General features: G+C 43.9%; 1 pseudogene; it reads right to left on the bottom strand.

The window, feature by feature from the left end:
- Positions 1 to 12,679: 12,679 nt before the first annotated feature.
- Positions 12,680 to 13,354, bottom strand: LOC138504824 (calcium and integrin-binding family member 2-like; annotated as a pseudogene).
- Positions 13,355 to 17,628: the final 4,274 nt, after the last annotated feature.

Here is a 17,628-nt window from a genome sequence, read left to right as displayed (position 1 = left end):
AATTACGCCCATGGCTACATTGCGGCGCTAGAATCCATGGAGGCCAAAGTAGCGAGGCAGATACAACTCCCATTATCTCAAGCTGCACGGGTGGCATTGGTAAAGATGGTGATTGTTGCGAAGATTCTGTATATTTTCAACAATGTCCCGCGTGTATCACCAGTGACTCACTTAGTATGGGCAGGCAAACAGCCTCGTATCTCGTATGATGACCTTACAAGACCCTTCCAAAAGGGAGGAATGGACTGTCCAGCCGTGTACCTTTATTATTTAGCTGCACAGCCACAATACGCCACATGGTGGTTTGCGTAACTGCATGAATATCCACATGTAAGGGTAGAAAAGGCTGTCAAGTACCTGGCAAACAGGAGGTCAGTATTGTGGGGTAAGAGGGCTATTAGCAGGCGGGGAATACTTACGGTGCATGTGACCTGTGAGGCGTGGGACAAGATGGGTAAGCTTATGGGGTTGGACACACTATATGCCCCAATTATTTCTATATACAGCGTTGAGGGGATTGTACTGACACAGGAAATTATATTTAGATCCCATTTTGAGCAGTTAGGTATTCACACACTACAAGACCTATATTAGGATGGCCACCTAATATCCCTGGTGAAGTAAAAGAAGAGAGGAATGTATATATGAGGCTTGGAAATGTGCTGAAACAATACATACAATGTATGTCTGCTGCCCCTACCATGTCTCCACTGGCACCATATATCACTAGCCCCCAAGTTATACCAGAAGGGTATCTAATATACGTCAGATGTTTTAAGAGCAGAGTGTTCAGGAGCAAGATGCAGCGAGGAACAGATGGGGAAAACTCTCTTGGGATGCTTTACAGACAAACAGTGGCAGCAGGCATATTTTACAAACTATGACCATAGCATGGAATTGTAGGTTCAGACTCACGCACTATAAATATCTATATCAAACGTATTATACTCTTAGTAAACTGGCACCATACAGATCTACGTGATTACAGCGCATCGGGATATTGCAAATCCGAAAGATTGAATGGCAAAATCCTGTTGCGCAATGATCACATAGATCACTGTCCGCCATCCCGCATCCCTCTACCCCACCCCCACACACTGCCGACTCTCCTGTACCCCTGCGGCCTCATTTACATACCACTGACGTGGGACAGAGCTGGCGCTGCAGGGTGCCTTTTTCTTTTTTTTTAAATGTTCTTTATTGTTCCCCGCTTCCAATGTCATGGAAGCTGAGGCCACCCCTACAACCCTCGAGGACCATATTGCCGAACACAGGGATTGGGGGGCACCCCGCCCTCCATGTTCGGCATTATGGGCTTTGATTTTTTATGCTGAGCTGAATGCGCAATAATTGCGCATCCTGCTTTTATTTTCTTGATCATTTCAAAGAATACCGCTAGCTACTACACCAACATCTCCTCGACTTGCAGTAGATTTTGGTGTGAGGAGTCAGATTTGCTGCATCTGGCGTGGTGCTGTCCATCAGGGCCGTTGCTAGGGGGCGGTAGGGGGGCTATAGCCCCTGATCTTTTGGTTGTAGCCCCGGATAGAATCTCAGGAGCTAAAGCCAAAAGACTAGCTAGCCCCCAGTCCCAACAGTTCTGACATCAGCTTAGCCCCAGGTCTTTTCCAGACCTAGAAACTCCCCTGCTGTCCATCGATATTGATACCCTTTGACACAGATTGTTGAATGTGTGAATGAAATGGTAGCAGGAGACATTCCGGTCCTACCCAAGATATGACTCCTGGGTTTGTTCTGGGTGGAAACCCTACAGACCCGGAGGCTTTTGAATATGGTGACCATAACAGCTAGGGCTCTGATAGCCCGGGCGTGATTTAGCGGACTCATTCCTACATTCACTTACTGGCTCCGTGCTTGGTCGTACTGTTAGATACCGGAGACCGCATATACTGGTTTGCTTTCAGGTTGCAACAAGCCGCAGAATATATGGGCCCCACTCAGGGAATATCTAATACAACAGGCCAAATGTGGGGAAAAGGGTGAAGACAGTACTGGCGTAGAAGCTAAATTGAATGGTGATCAATGTGAATAGACGCATAAAGGGACTGCTCTTTAGTGTAGCAATCACAATGTTTGGGCAGGGTGGACGAGGGAGAAGAGGGCATGGCGTAGAATGAATTACTGTGTGACGGGTGGGGGAGGTGGGAGGTAGAGTCTCGGGATAGATGGTATTGTACTGTTTAGGAAAATGTTATACCTTATTTTACATTTAAAAGCCAGCCTATTCCCTTTTCACTCCTTACACCCCGAACATGCTCCTTCAGTGTGCCTCTGCTCTTACCAGACTGCCACAACCTACTATTCAGGTTTACACTTTATAGGGCCTGCCAAGGGAGTGAGTGGTGGCCACAAAAAGGCTGAAAACACATCAGTAAAACAATGTTTACTAACACAAATATGGAACCTAGCTCAGATTATAAATGGGTTTCTTCTTAAGAGTTGAACAATCTAAGTGCTTCCCAACATAGTTAACATTGGTTGGGGAAGTCCCCTATGACTTGCAGTCTCAATATAATGCTACCCTGCCGAAAAGCTGCTTTTTTCCATCTCTATCACTGTGTGCATGTAGTGGTAGAGATATTATCCTCAATTCCCATTCTCAGGCTCAAGGGTTTCCTGCAGCCTTCTGCAGTGATCCTCTCAGGCTCCTCACCTGCTTTGGCTCGTGCTCCCGGGTTTAAGGTTTGCCCACAAGCTTTCATTCTGCTGTGATGAATGTTTTGAGAGCCTCGCTTAGGGTCCTGGCTCTCCTCATCTCACCACCTCACTACATTTGCCTTGATACTGCTCCTCCTGGCTGCCATGCGCCACAATCATTTCTCCTCCCATTCGTGAGTTTCACTCCTTTCAGGTTGGCCTCTCAAATCCTCCTAATCTGACTGGCTAGATATCTCTTTCTCCTGATGCTCTTTGACCACCTACTACACATCTTTCTTCATCTTCTCCTGATATTCCTCTACCATCTCCTCTAAGTCTCTCTCCACTTCCTCTTGATGTTCCTTTACGAGGTCCTCCTGATTTATCTCTTAATCTGCTCTCCCGTCTCTTCCCGCACACTTCTTTAACTCTCTCCAACTTCCCCCAAAACACTTACCTTGCTTGCAAACCTCCAAACTCCGTCCTAGCAATAAAACCTCCACCTAACTCCTGCCGCTAGCCCCTGCTCCGAATACCTACACAAGTAGAGTGAGAACCCGGTTTTCGATAACCCTGCAATCCATTCCCCAGTGTTCAGCATCTTGTCAGGGTGTGCACCTTTAAGGGTGAAGGAGTGAGGACCTGTGTTTGGCTGTTTTTTAATTGGTGTCTTAGTGTACATTTTGGCGTTTGTAGATGGGATCAGGCATTTATAAAGTGTTCCCGCCATTTTGGATTTCACTTGAATCTCCTATCCGTCTCAGTACTCTCCACAAAGCACCTCTGCAATGCTTGAAGTTTGCGCCAATGGTGAGTGAAGAGAGCGATCTGTCCACGCTGCCTGAGACTGGGTGTGTCATTCTCTGAGCAAGCAGGTTTGCGGTACCAGTAAACTCAACCCGCATTTGTTATCTGTGCTGGTTCATAGAGGAGGACATGAGAAAAGATTCTATATGCTCATTCCTTCTGTGCAGGCTTGCTATGTGCATCTTGTAGAAAATTCCATCGTCGCCCCGAGGTCGCAGCAGGGTCATGTGATTAGCTGTGCAGCAAACTGGCTGGTGCAACAGGTCTGTTTTGAGTCTCGGAACTCTGTTCCCTTAAAGGATCTTTATTGATAACCTGTATCAGCTTCATTGAATAAATGAACTGCTTTCAAATGAGTATAGGGGAAATAACGTATTATTGCTGCAATTCGATTTTACATTCCCCAGTGCAAGAGCTGACTCTCTAGTGGACTGTGTCGTTAGGCCTCATGTGAACATCCCTTGCTGTGAGATGGGGTCTACGTGGGGGTGACCATGGTATCCTTCCCATGCCACTTCATGGCTCATCATCCGCTAGCATAGGGAGGCACACGGCTGCCTTCTTGGTCACTCCACTAGATATTCCCAGAACCATGCAGGGGGGTTCCTCATAGGCCCTACTCATGGTCCCAGCGACCACCCTCTATTCATTTGTTTCTGGTGTGAATATTTGGGCTGGGGTCTCGGGGGACTGATCTTTTTCAATGGAATGTGGTGTTAAGCCCCTGTTCATATGGGGCTAGAACGGGGGTAATGGCCCGGCAGCCCAAGTTTACGGGCCGAGCGAAGTGAGGGCCATTAATGAGGGCTCCGGGGACTTAACCCCATTTAAGCTCTTGGAAAGGGGGCTTAAGCATTAGCACCGCAGGCTACCAAAACAGTAACCCAGGATGCAAAAAAAATGTATTTTCCTTTGTTCAACGGGACGCATGCAAGATGGCTGCCATGGAAAGGGAAGCGGCCTGCAGGGGTGGAGAAAAAGGAATGGTAGTGCGGGGAGTGCGGCTGCTGCAGAAATAGGCTAAGTGAGGGGTGGAAAGGGACAAAAAATAAATAAATAACGGGACAGAGGGTGGGGGGAAGATGGCGGCGGGGGAGCCGGCCGTCAGGTGGGATGGAAGGCAGGCTTTCACCAGCGGTTCAAGTCCACGTTCCTAGCCACCTGATTGGCTGGCTCCCCCGCCAGGGTGCTAATTCTGTTTTAATGCTGCTTCAGCAGCCCCGCCACCAACAGTTCTGCGTTTGTGGCCCGAGCCTTTATGAAGGTCTGACACCACCTTGGATCCTCATAGGACGTTTGAATGCATGAATGTTTTCCGTTGTAGCCACAGGATCTCTGCTGTTCTTCCCTGTTCAGTGCCAGTATTCGGTACGGATGCAGGATTCAACTGTGGAAGACCATGATGACTTCACTTCAGTCTCCCTCACTGCTCTCCACGTTCTCCGTGTTGCAGGGTTGCGGGCACGATTCCACCTGCAGTCCAGTGAGTGAGCATCCAGACTGAACTTAGCTTCCTAAGTTATTTAGTCTGAATTTAGAGCCGTGCACTGGGGTGTGGGAACATATAGTAGCTACTGAACGTAGAGAGCCAGACTCTCTTTAAGGGTATGTGAGTAACCTCAGGTTGCACTTTGTGACAAGTCATGTCAAGCAGAATGAGATGGGTAGAGTGGGCAAGGGAATCCTTCCCACACCACCCCCGATTCCTGCATCAATTTGCTGGTGGCGGTACCTGGTACCCATGGTCACCCCATCTCTTAACCTTAGAGCCAGGCAGGGCACTTTGTCGTATTTCCTTCCTGAATGTGAGCTAAATTTGTGGCTCCTTAATTTGCTCTTCTCCACTTTATAGTTGGCACTACCCAATACCCATCTGTCCTCTACCCAGAAATATATATGTACTCTACCCAGAAATATATGCATTCTGTTTCTTTACAACAAGACGGATAGTAATCCTCCTCCTCTCTGTTTCAATTTTGGCAATCGAGTTACCTTTTGGGACAAGTTCAGCGGTATTAAAGACGGACTAATTGGTTGAAAGCTTAATAACAAGTTTCTCCTAACTCACAACAGGGTTTTTCTAAGTGCCAGAGTAGGCTCTTGTTTATAATTTGAGCAATCTGCCCAGATAGGTGGGGTATTTCCTAAACCACAAGTTCCCAGGGGACAACGTTTCAAGCACATAACAGTACTCTTAGATCAAGTACCTTCTGTTGCAGTCGACGCTATAGCCCATAACTAACAGTCCACCTTCGCTGGGGTAATTTTCTTTTCCCAGCATGTAGTGTTCATAAAAAAGCACATTTTTTGGCTTTGAGATTCCTTTTCTCCAGCATGCACTGTTGTTATAAAAAAAAAAGAAAGATGAATGGCTATGAGACACTTTCCCTGTGGGCAGCCTTTTGGAACACAGTTAACTAGGTTTTAAGGCACTTTTTCCAAATTGGCAGTGGTTAGGCAACAAATGACTGAGCTGGACTTTTATGCACTCTTGCCCCAGTATGCAGTGTTTTTGACCGTGGCAATTCCTTTCTCTTGGGGCTTTATTACTTTACTAGCAAAAAGTACGTGTAATCCACACGGGTTCTGTAGACCGACATGACAACACTCTCATCAATTTTTGAAAATCACTGATCCTGTAGGTCGCTGTTCTGAGTCGCTTATCGCTTGATATGCTTTGCACTCTGAAGTAAACAGGCGAGGGTTGGTGTGCTGCAGCATACTGGGACCTTCTGTGCACTCTCCCCACCTGTCGCCTCTCCCTGGCGCGGTGCCGTGCGTTGCGGTGCAAACATCTCAGAAACAGTGCGTCCCAGAGCCTTGAAATGTGGTTTCAAGGTTTTGTTCCTCACATCGAGATGCTTAAAATGAGCTTCGTCTGGTCCTTCTAAAACCACATTGGTGTTTTGCCGATTTCAGGCAACCGCCTCATGTGTGAAGGGGCTGAAATCCGGTGCAAGGGGTGGGGTGTCCAAATGTCATGGAACCAGTAATAATGTCCGAAAGGTCCTAACAGGAGGCTATGCAGAATTTGGTGCAGATTGGTGGAACGGTGTGGAATTGTAAAAGGAATAAACTAACAGGTTTTGTTCTTTATATATAGAGAGAGGTCCGAACCTGCAGTTTTTTTTAAGGAACTGCCCTTTTGGCTAGCTTAAGACTTTATTTCCCAGCATGCAGCGGTCTAGCCAAGTGGCATCTCAATTCACTTTATCTTTTAGGACTCGAATTCACACGCAATGGTCCTGGGAAATGAACTTGAATTCATAATTCCTCTTTAGGACTCTGATTGCAATCATGATGAGTCGTAGGCATCTCCAGCACGGGGCACTTTACATCCTTATTTGTTGCTTTGCCCCTCATAATTGGGGCTCTGCTCCCCCATCCCCAGCCAGTGATACTTTCAGCAGCCCTGAAGTTGCTCCTTTGACCAGCTGGCAATCACATTTTAACAGTCCCTTGGTGTGCTTAGCTTTCCCGCCTGAGACCATGGGTATGGACGGACCATGAATAGCATGTTGGTGGGGCCATCCTTTTAACAGTGGGCTTCCCACATCATGCGCACACAGTTTGGTAAAATATACTCCTACAGTTTAAAGTGAAACAAACAAAAAAGACATTGAAACACGTATCCTAAATCTAAATTCAGCAGTTGATTTATTTAATCTGTGTTGATTGTTTTGGGGGGTTGTGACTCTACTTTCAAAGAAATCAACCTCAGATGTGCATCCTTGACTGTGCTAAAAACACTGTAATACCAACACTGTAGTTCATTACTTTAATGTGAATAGTGTTTCATCGCCAGCCACACCGATACTGCGCACAGATTTATTTATGACGTGCATTCAAAAAATGAAACCTGTAAACATCTCCATGAAGGCAAAGGGGTTTTCCTGCCTCCTTTGCCAAATAAGTAAGTGGGAAGTTGCTAGTTTTCTCCACCGGTAACCTCTGGGTGATATCTATCCTGTGAAACGGACTGTCTTCGACTGCATTCTGTTTACAGCTGGGCTGGGATCGATGTCTGTTTTCGTTAAAAGCAGACTGTCTCGTGCTGAATGCATACTATTAGATGTCTGCACACTGTAGGTATGCTGTCTGTTGCGTGTATGTACATCTCCCAAAACAACAAGCCGCATGCCTGAATCAAAGACGGAGAGCAGGTGACTATCACCCAAAACAACAAGCTGCATGACTGTATCAAAGACAAAGAGCAGGTGACTATCGCCCAAAACAACAAGCTGCATGCATGTATCAAAACCAGAGAGCAGGTGACTATCACACAAAACAACACGCTGCATGACTGTATCAAAGATTAAGAGTAGGTGACTATCACCCAAAACAACAAGCTGCATGCCTGTATCAAAGACGAAGAGTATGTGACTATCACCCAAAAGAAAAAGCTGCATACCTGTATCAATTACTAAGAGCATGTGACTATCACCCAAAACAACAAGCTGCATGCCTGTGTCCAAGACTAAGAGCAGATGACGTTCACACATGTGCAATCCAGTGGGAGGATTCAAGATATCTCCAATCAAACCAGCCCATGCCAGGTTGAGGTGCTAAAACCGCTAGTTTCATCACATTGCATTCTGGTACTTCTAAACCTGGCTTTATAGTCTGAAACTAAAATAACAATTACTGTACTAGAATACCAAATGAAGTGTGATTAAAGAAAGTGCGTAAATATCTCAGCTCTTAAGCCCCAACTGATGGGCTTTGTTTCTGCATGTTATTAAAACATTGTGCAAATAAGCAAACACAAACATTAAAATTAGACTGGACCAGGATGGAACTCTGTCTTCACCAATAAACACCTTTAAAGGTGTGAAACAGGGTTGTTCCCTGGTGGCCATCATTTTCAATCTCTTTATCTTGGTTATTGGAGCAACTCTCAATGAAGTTGCTGCGTTTCCTCCCAAGATGCATGGGTCGCACGTTGGCTGGCTTATTTACGCAGACGATCTGATTATTTTAGATGCTACGCCCATTGGGCTACAACGCAAGCTTGATGCCCTTGAAACATACGTCACCAAGAACAGCCTCTGCATTAATAAACAGAAATGCAAAATACTGATTTTTCACAACTTGACAACTCAAAAACGTGAACACAGCAAACAGGCTTGGCATCTTGAAAAAACAACACTAAAAACAGCTCTTAACATCAAATACCTGGGCACGCTGTTAAGCTCCAACATAAACGACGGACCTTGGGTAGCAGCAACAAAAAGCGAATGTTGACAGCTAGCCTGTCAAGCTGCAAATATCAATAAAAAAATTGGCTTTCTACTGCCAAAAAGTCGTGCTGGCTCTTATCTATGGAGCAGAAAACATGTTCGGCTGTTCACATGACCTATGGAGCATCTTGGAGAACAGCTTCTGGACCAGAGCTTTACATCTTCCCAAAGGTTGTCCAACTCCTAACTTAAGGTACGAACTGGGCTTGATATCCATCCACACCAGAGTGTCTTGGAATTTACTAAATCTTTATAGGAAGACTATCCTAACAACTCCGGCACCACAATTCAAAATTTTACACACTCATAACAACGACTTGGAATATACGGTCCTTTCCATGTGGGGCAGATTATGTCTAGAACTACTTGAGGCGAATGACATCCAGGTTACCACCTTGCTGAAGAACCCAGAGAAAGCTAAGCAAAAGCTATGGAGAGCAGATTGGCAACAAATTTGTGCTGACTGGCTTATTTCTCGTCTAATGAAAGACGTCCCTCCCGAAGCACGAGTTTACGACCCCCTGCAGCCATACCTGCTCCAATCGCCAGACCATGGCTCGAGACTGCTTCTCATACAATTCAGACTCAATCTCTTCCCCACTAAAGAACGTACTAGAACCTGGAATAAAAGCGAAAACGTAAACATAACCTGCCGCCTCTATGACCAATCACCAGAGTCTCTTAAACACCTGACTCTGTTCTGTCCAAAGCTTTGAAGCTTACAAACTCGACTACTTGGCCCAATTCTTTGGGTGCAACAAACTTACTGTGCCGATGATTGGTGGAAACTCATGTTTGAGGGGTTAGCTCGAAAACCCACTTATTGGCTTGTAACCTTTCTGAAAGACTTAAAAATCTGTCTAGCCAACTAGGACCACTCTCCGTAAGAGCCACCAAAAGTCGCTTGTAGGACCTTTTGTCAGATTTTTCCAGGACAACCATCGCCCATGACGAAAACCACACCTCCTGATGAAGACAATGTGGAGCGTCCGTGTTGTTCTGTTATGCCTTGTAACACTGTTTCCTTTTTAAAGGTTTTTACAAACCAACAAAAAATAAAAAATACAAAATAAATAAAAAAATAAGCAACAATAGCTCAGTCCTTTGCCCCCATAGCCCTTCCTCCAGACTGTTCGGGTATTTCCAGGACTAAAAAGGGACTGAAAAAAGTGTCTCAGTGACATGCAGTTGTCCGGTCACTCTAGTTAATTCCCCTACCAAAATTCAACTACAATCATATTTTCACAATCAGAATGCACATTAAAAGTGAGCTAAAACCTTTTCATGTAGTCTGAGGATGGAGGGCCTCAATATCAAAAGGTAAGGATCATTGCTGCACCAGCAGGGTGTATGGCAAGTAAGCCCCAGCCCTGACCGAAACACATAAGGTAAAGTGCAGCACAGGCAGCATGAGTGCACAAGCAGAAAACGTGAACTTTGTTCCTACAGAATAGGCATAGACATTGCAATCTACTCCAAAACCTGCATCTTAGCTTCTCTGCCTCTCCACACTAACCTCACTCAACTCACCCACCTCTAATGTCATTTCAATGTTTGGCAGAGTTTTTTTATTTCCATGCAGCTAACCCAGCTGCACCCAAAAGTGAGCATTGTAAATGTTTATGCTTGATGATGCCTTCCAAGGTGAACCTCAGGCTATGGGGCAGGTTGCAGTTTCCATAGGTGTTTGGGGCACAGAGCCCAGGGTCCGGTATCCCCTGAGAGTGAGTGAAGCCCAAACATTCAAAGCTGACCCTTCGCCATCTATCAGGAGCCAGGATAGGGACTGCAGTGTAGGGGTAATGTGAGCAAACATTTCCAAACTAAGGATGTCGAGCTGCATGATTTTTGACTAAGCACTATCCTCTGACATCTGTGTGCAACCTGTCGGCACACATTTGAAGTCTGGCTGGGTCACCACGGCCCTTTACCACCCGAAGTTGATAAATGGAGTACTTTGAAGATCCTCCTCCTCCCCAAACCACCTGCTCCTTCCCCAACTGATTGACTCGTTTTTCAGCCTACCGGCACACTTCCAATTTAAATTACGCACACAGCCAAAAACGCACAGTGCTGGTTTACGCCTGTTAACATCACCCCAAACATAATTATTTTGAGGGAATGAGCTACCTCTCTGGCTCTATCACGTGTGTGCTCTACCAGGGGCTTCTCCAGTGTCCCAACACTGCCGGTATCAGGTAATAAAATCACGGCAAAAATGTCGCTGGTAAAAAGAATCACTGCAAAAATGCTGTGGTTTGACCCGGTAAAGGTGTACCCCATTACACCATTTAAGGGGAGCGGAGGTTGCGGGGGTATCCCCCGCATCCTTTACTTGATAGTGGCGGCAAAACCGTGTCATTTATGACACAATATTTTGTATACGTGGCCATTTTCGCTGCGATTTGAAGACATGGAACCTCACTGCCATCCAATAGATTGTGCATGTGTTCCCAGGGTGTAAAGAATCAACATAGATCCATACCAGCACTCTGGACTATGTTACTTCCGGCCCACATTCTTCAATTCACACCTCGCTTTTCACTTATAACCACCCCTTGTATTTTCGTAGAACTACATGCCACAAGGCCACCACGAGAGGCACTACACAAGACCACTTTGCAATACATTACATTACCACAAAGACCAGTAAGTTGTTTAGTGATAACATTTAGACAAGGGAGGTATACGCAATGAAGCTCTTGATAATCGTTTTGGGAAACATTTATTTCAAAAGATTTAATTAGGCCAACAAGCAACAAAACATTATACCCTGCAAGTGGACCCATAATTCCAGAGTAGTCTATTGTTGTTACAAGAAAATGCAAACCTCCACTTTTCGCAATGAAAGAATTAATATTTTAGAGTAGCACAAAATCCTCATGGAGGCCGGGGGGGAGGGGAAGGGGTCCGCAAAGTCATGCAATCTGTAAAAAGACTTCTTTTCAGAAGATGATGTGAACGACAAAGCCCTTCCTTCTATCAACTGTTAGAACAGTTCTTTGATTGTCGTCATGCACCACCAGTACCCAAACAACGCTGGAAGAATAATGACGGAGCAGCTTCCCCTGGAGCGGAGTCAAAATCCGAGCAGCGTTCATGCAATTTACAAGACAGATTGCATTGCTGGTCAGGAAAAAAACATCTTTTGCCTTTGGTACTGGTGCTGTGCTTCTCGGTGTGAGTTTGCTTGTTATGCCCGTCTTCTCTTGGAGGTGCCAACCTTACTTCGTTAAAGTCAACTGGGTTTTTCGAGAAGGCTTGGGACAGACGGGAGAATCAAAAGGCTGAATCTGAAAATGGATGGAGTTCATATATGAAAATAGATCAAAGATATGCATTTTAAGTTTTCTGGTGAAGATACAATCCATGAAAAATTGGTCGATGGAGACATACCGAAGAGAGCAACTGGACGTGATGAGACTCAAATGGTATAGTCGATGTTCATATATTGTTAGCATAAACATATGATATGATATGATATGGCATTTGTAACGCGCCTATACACAGGTGTTTCAAGGCGCGTTACAAATGTAACAGAAACCTTAAGCCTAACATGATACCCCCATGCACAAAGCTGAGCAGCGTTGCACCACGTTAGTCATATTCAAGGACTGTGCTTTCTTCCATTTCATTACCTTCGATGCATTGCAAAGCTGGTTTCCCTTTCTGATCATGTTAAGTTTTTGCATGAAAGACAATATTGAAATTCACATATATAGAATCTGCAGGGAAATCCAGTAATCTGAACTCTAGAAATAAAACACCTTTAGAACACAACTGTTCCCTTCCTTGGTCAGACTACTTGGATGGCTGTGCAGTCCCCTAAATCCAGCAAATATGTAATGCTTCTTCCCTTGTAAGCTGGAGGAAAGTATGTCCTTTTTTGTGCAGATTTCAACAAGTAGGGATTCCGAGGCTGATGCAGTTTTCCTTTGAACAATGGTGGGTTCTGCTGAGGAGGACCAACATCTTCATATTCTTATATGAAATGTGCTGAGGAAATCTGGTGCTTTGGAAATCATGTAATCATAAATCGCACAAAAATAAAAATGTAAAAAAATCAGAATAGGCTAGTTTTCCATCCCAATCCATATCTTCGATGACTTTTTAACAAACCAAGATCCCTGTATCACCTTGTTAAGAGTCTTCTCCAACTCGGACTTGCAAATGTAGTTGTCCCTATTCAGATCATTAATCTTAAAGGCATAGATAGCTTTAGGCTCTCTGGGAGCCATTTTGCTCAGCATAGAAAACAAGTCCACAAAGTCATTGAAGCTGAGGTTGCTCTTGTTAGCTTCAGAAAAAACCTGGACGATCCTTTCCTCGAAGGGATTTTCCACTAATTCTGGAATGGTTATTGGTAGCTTGACATCGGGGTCATCTGTATAGTCCATCGGAACAATATTGGGTGCCAGTTCATATTGTATGACGTGCTCCAGAAGGATTTCTTTTAGAGTAAAGAAGGTACAATTGAAATACAACGGACAACAATTCAATGGAAAGTGACACACAATATTGGTGTACTCCGCCGACACTCAAGATAGTCAATGTTGATGGAAAACACTGCTTCGGGTATTATTGTAACTGCAGTAGGTCTGGTACATGTCTAGCTGTCCATCAGTAAATGCTGTTCGCTTATTCCCCATCGTAGACTGGCAGGTCTCCCTCGGCAGGGGACAGGCATCATATTGGATGTGGCCGGAGTCCCCTCCAGTGTCCTCTTCTCATTCTCTTGCCCATCTTTTCACTGTAATTCTGTATCTCCCTCAGCTGGTTTAGCAGTAATGTGGTGTGCCATCCTCGCCCTGCACGCACATGTGTTCAGCCACAGCATTTATTTGTCTGTTCTGCACTCTGCAGGGCTATTGCTGTCTCGTCCTTATGGAAAGGCACATCCTTGTATCATCATGAAGACTGCTTTCGTCTTCTGCCTCATAATTTTATTTAATCGTTTCTGCTCTTTTAGCTAATTTCATTTAATTTTGTCATTTGTAAAGCACCTTTCACCATGGCTATGGTCCCAACGCACTGTAGGTTGAATGCCCTGAGAGGGGCCGGAGTCCAAAGTATGGGAAATTGGGAGGTGCAATTAAATTTAGCAACAGCTTTATGTCACCCTGATTGTAAAACATTTTCTAAATCAACATATAGCGATTCTTTCAGGGGTACAAAGCATTTTCTGTATAATGATACAATTATTTGATCGACCAAGCATTTAAGTGAGATTAAACCTAACTCAAACCTAAATGAGGCGATAGGCACACACTCCGGCAGTCCCAAAGCCTGCTTCCATGTTCTAGATTCAAATTTATCAAATGGTAGCAAGCACAATTTATCGTTAATCTCAACACCATATAAAAGTCCTGGTATAACCTTCATTTTACAAAAGAATAATAGAGGTTGCTTGGAGAATCTACAATATTTGCATCTTATGTTTCTCATCTGTGCATCCGCTTGGACAGCTTTCCTCAATACTCAATAAGCATTTCATCAAAACCCCACTCTTATCCTTTACGTTTAGATGGAATCCCAGGTAAGTTATAGATGTGGAGGGTATCAACTCTTGCTCTCCCATAACCCAACTGAAGCCAATTTTTCTTTTACTATTATGCATAAATCTTATAACATTCTTTTTTATGTATTAATGCATCATTTGTTCAATTGAGAGCATTCCTAGTCTCTGCAAGCCCACTTGAGTCCTATCCATCAGAATCACATCATCAGCATAGGGCAAGTATGGTATTATCAAGCTTAATAACTTAAGTGCTGCAAATAAGGTCTTGGCTAGGAACTCTCCCAAGTCAGACAGGTATAGATTAAATAGGAATGCAGCCAATAAACAACACTGGTGAAGGCCCACATATGCTAGAAAGGACTTTGTCAATTCTCCCCTCCCATTCAATCTCACTTGCAGTATTGTCTGATCATGGAGGTGAATCAAAATAGCTAGAAGACTCTCTGGGATCCACCAATCCCTGAGCTTCAGCCACAATAATTGCCGATTGATGCAGTCAAAAGCTTGCGTAAAGTCGATGGCTGGTAGATATAGGGGCAGATTTCCTGATCTAAGGGCCTCCTCTCTTAGCCATCCTACCACCAATCCATTAAGGTCTGTACCCATCCCACTACAGAAGCCTGGCTGGAACATCTGCAATCGCCCAGTTTCAGCAGCCCACTTCGTCAGGTTTTTGCAGACCAGCCCTGTGAATATCTTACAATCGCTATCTATGAGGGAAATAGGACGATAGCTCATGGGGCTTGATCTATCCCCATTCTTGTATATTGGGACAATAATGGCCATATGCTAGGAGGGTGGTGTCTTGCCATCTTTGAACACAGCTTTGAACAGCATGAATTGCATTCTAGCCCACAACTCAGGGTCTAATTTGAAGAGTGAATTTGAAAGCCCATTTGGCCCAGCCGCTATCGAATTGGAGGCCCTCTTAATCAGAATCTCAATGTCCTCCACATCCATACTCAATCCCCACATATGCTCAATCCTTGTGGTCTTTAATAAGTTATCCGGTTGCCTATACACCTTTACAAAATGTCTAATCCACTCTCTCTCAGTTATAGGGTTACTCTGAAAGCAACTCTGTGTTTTTTTGCAATGAATTTATCAAATCCCAAAAGTTCCTTGAGTCATTTTTTGTAATTATTTCTAGCATGCACCATCCTTCCTTCTGGGCTAACTTTGCTTTATAGCTCCTTAGCCAATTTGTTATATCCTTGTGTGAGCGTGCCCTTCTCCCTTTCAGATGTCGAATGTTTCGTCTGAGCTCTTTCTTTTTTGTCTGTATATCTAAATCAAAGGGATTAGCCCTCTGATATTCCCCTTTCATATTCCCACCCGGCACCCTCTTAAATTTGTCCAGGAAGGCTTCAAAAGAGCAAGGGGTCAAACAGTCAACACCTCGTCTTTCTGTAGAGCCTCAAAGGAATTACTTCACTCAGTCATTGAAGACATTCAAGTTGCCAATGTATTTCTATTGCCAGGTGGATTAACTATTAATCACTCATATCAGAGTTAGCTATCCCTTGTGACTGAGCCTTCATTTTAACCGACAGCTGCATATGATCACTCACATCGCTCTCCTCAACAATCATCTCTTTATATATTTCAAATATGGCTGGTGATGTTATTATATAATCCAAATAAGCAACCGCCTTTTTCAGATCTCCAAGTTGGCCTCGGTGGAATGCCTCCCAATATGTCCCTGTTTAAGAATGTCAGGTTCCAACTGGCAAACATCTCCACCCAGGCTTTACCTTCAACATCTGATTTACAATTTTTATTGTGATGTTGGCTTTCCTCCTTTCCTCTCTCAAGCATGCAATCTGAGATTAGTTCTCAGGCTATTATAATATAGGCACCTTCATGGTCACAAGAGAAAGTTTCACATATGTCCCCACATTTTTCATGGAAAATACCCACCTCTACTTGTAATGGGTTACAGTACATATTTACCAAACCTTATTGACACCAAGCACACCTTGCTAAATTAACTTTCAATGGTGTAAAACATAAACATTTGTAATTTCTGAAATTAAGACATACAGGTAATGTTTTTCTAGGTGCGGGGGAGGAACCTACAACCTTGGTATATGGGTTGTGAACAAATTGAAAGAGAAAAAAGTTCCCTTTTAGGGAACTCACGTCCCCTGCCCACTGTCTATGGCTAAAAAGCCAAACTTTTTAAAGAGGTACTCTAAAATACCTTAATCCAGGCACCTAATTAGCTACTTCAGAATTTAAACAAGAATTGAATGTAATTTTGTGTATCTTCTTCTTTCATACAATGCTTTGTTGAGCAAAGCGAAGTTAGTCAAACACATTAAGTCAAATGACCATTCAATAGTTTATAAATACAGGCATTAATTGTTCCTATGGCCTAACGTCGGTGCGAACAATTGCAATTCTTTCTACAAAAAAGTTAAACAAAAAAATTGATAAGTCTAAGGTTTGTATCAATACATAATACATCTTCAACATATGCAAACATAGTTCCTAAGGAAAGCATTTCTCATTGAAATCAACATTTCTTCAACATGCTATGCTCTACTTAGTGAGTCTCAAATGTATTTGATGGATTCCTCAAAACTTCCCCAAAAAGCTTTGCCTTAATTTAGAGAATTAAGACAAAGCTTTTTGGGGAATATTTGAGGTATCCATCAAATACATGTTCAATACATTTTCATACCACTATTATATATGAACAATAGATGTTTTAGCACTTGATGAGACTCACTAAGTAGAGCATAGCATGTTCCCCCGGTTTTTGCGGCAAACCAGGCACCGGTAAATATTGCAAGTCCGGTGGAAACCCACCCCTAGCACCGGCAGGGTTACCGCCGGACTTGTAATGAGGCCCCATATCTTTTATCACTGAGAATTTTAAATCCCACCAACTCGGCAGTCCTTATCATAATTACAAGCCCTCCAGAGGGTCTTCCCATTTGCTCTTTAAGAGCCATTTGTTGGAATACCCTAAAGTCATCCACAATTAGAGGGTCAGACAACCAGGTCTCCTGTAGGAACAGAATACCAAATTTTTTGAAAATATATCTCCTATCTTCAGAGCCCATAAAACTATTGAAACCTCGGGTATTGCAACATAATAGCTGTATCTTGTTCAATTGTGCCAATTGTGCTGAAGCCCTATTGTGAACCCCCTAGATTTCGTATCAGTTCTTCCCATGGAGATCTTATCTGGGATACTCATGTATCTTTATTATGGTTCATGAATAACAATCATAGGGTTAGTATGGTACATGGTTAATTTTAAACTTAATTCTGACAGTGCTTCTACATGGATACATAGCAATGAGGTGATCGCTGGTGAGGAAAGTTCAACCAGGGCCCAATTTGCTATGCTGTTCCATTTCGGCAGTTCTATGCGAACTAACTCGCTATTGCCAA

This window comes from Ambystoma mexicanum, chromosome 11 (genome assembly GCF_040938575.1).
Source record: "Ambystoma mexicanum isolate Mex_15411 chromosome 11, UKY_AmexF1_1, whole genome shotgun sequence".
Taxonomy (NCBI): domain Eukaryota; kingdom Metazoa; phylum Chordata; class Amphibia; order Caudata; family Ambystomatidae; genus Ambystoma; species Ambystoma mexicanum.
The sequence above is the reverse complement of the archived record's forward strand: the minus strand, read 5'-3'. Positions and strand labels throughout refer to the sequence as shown.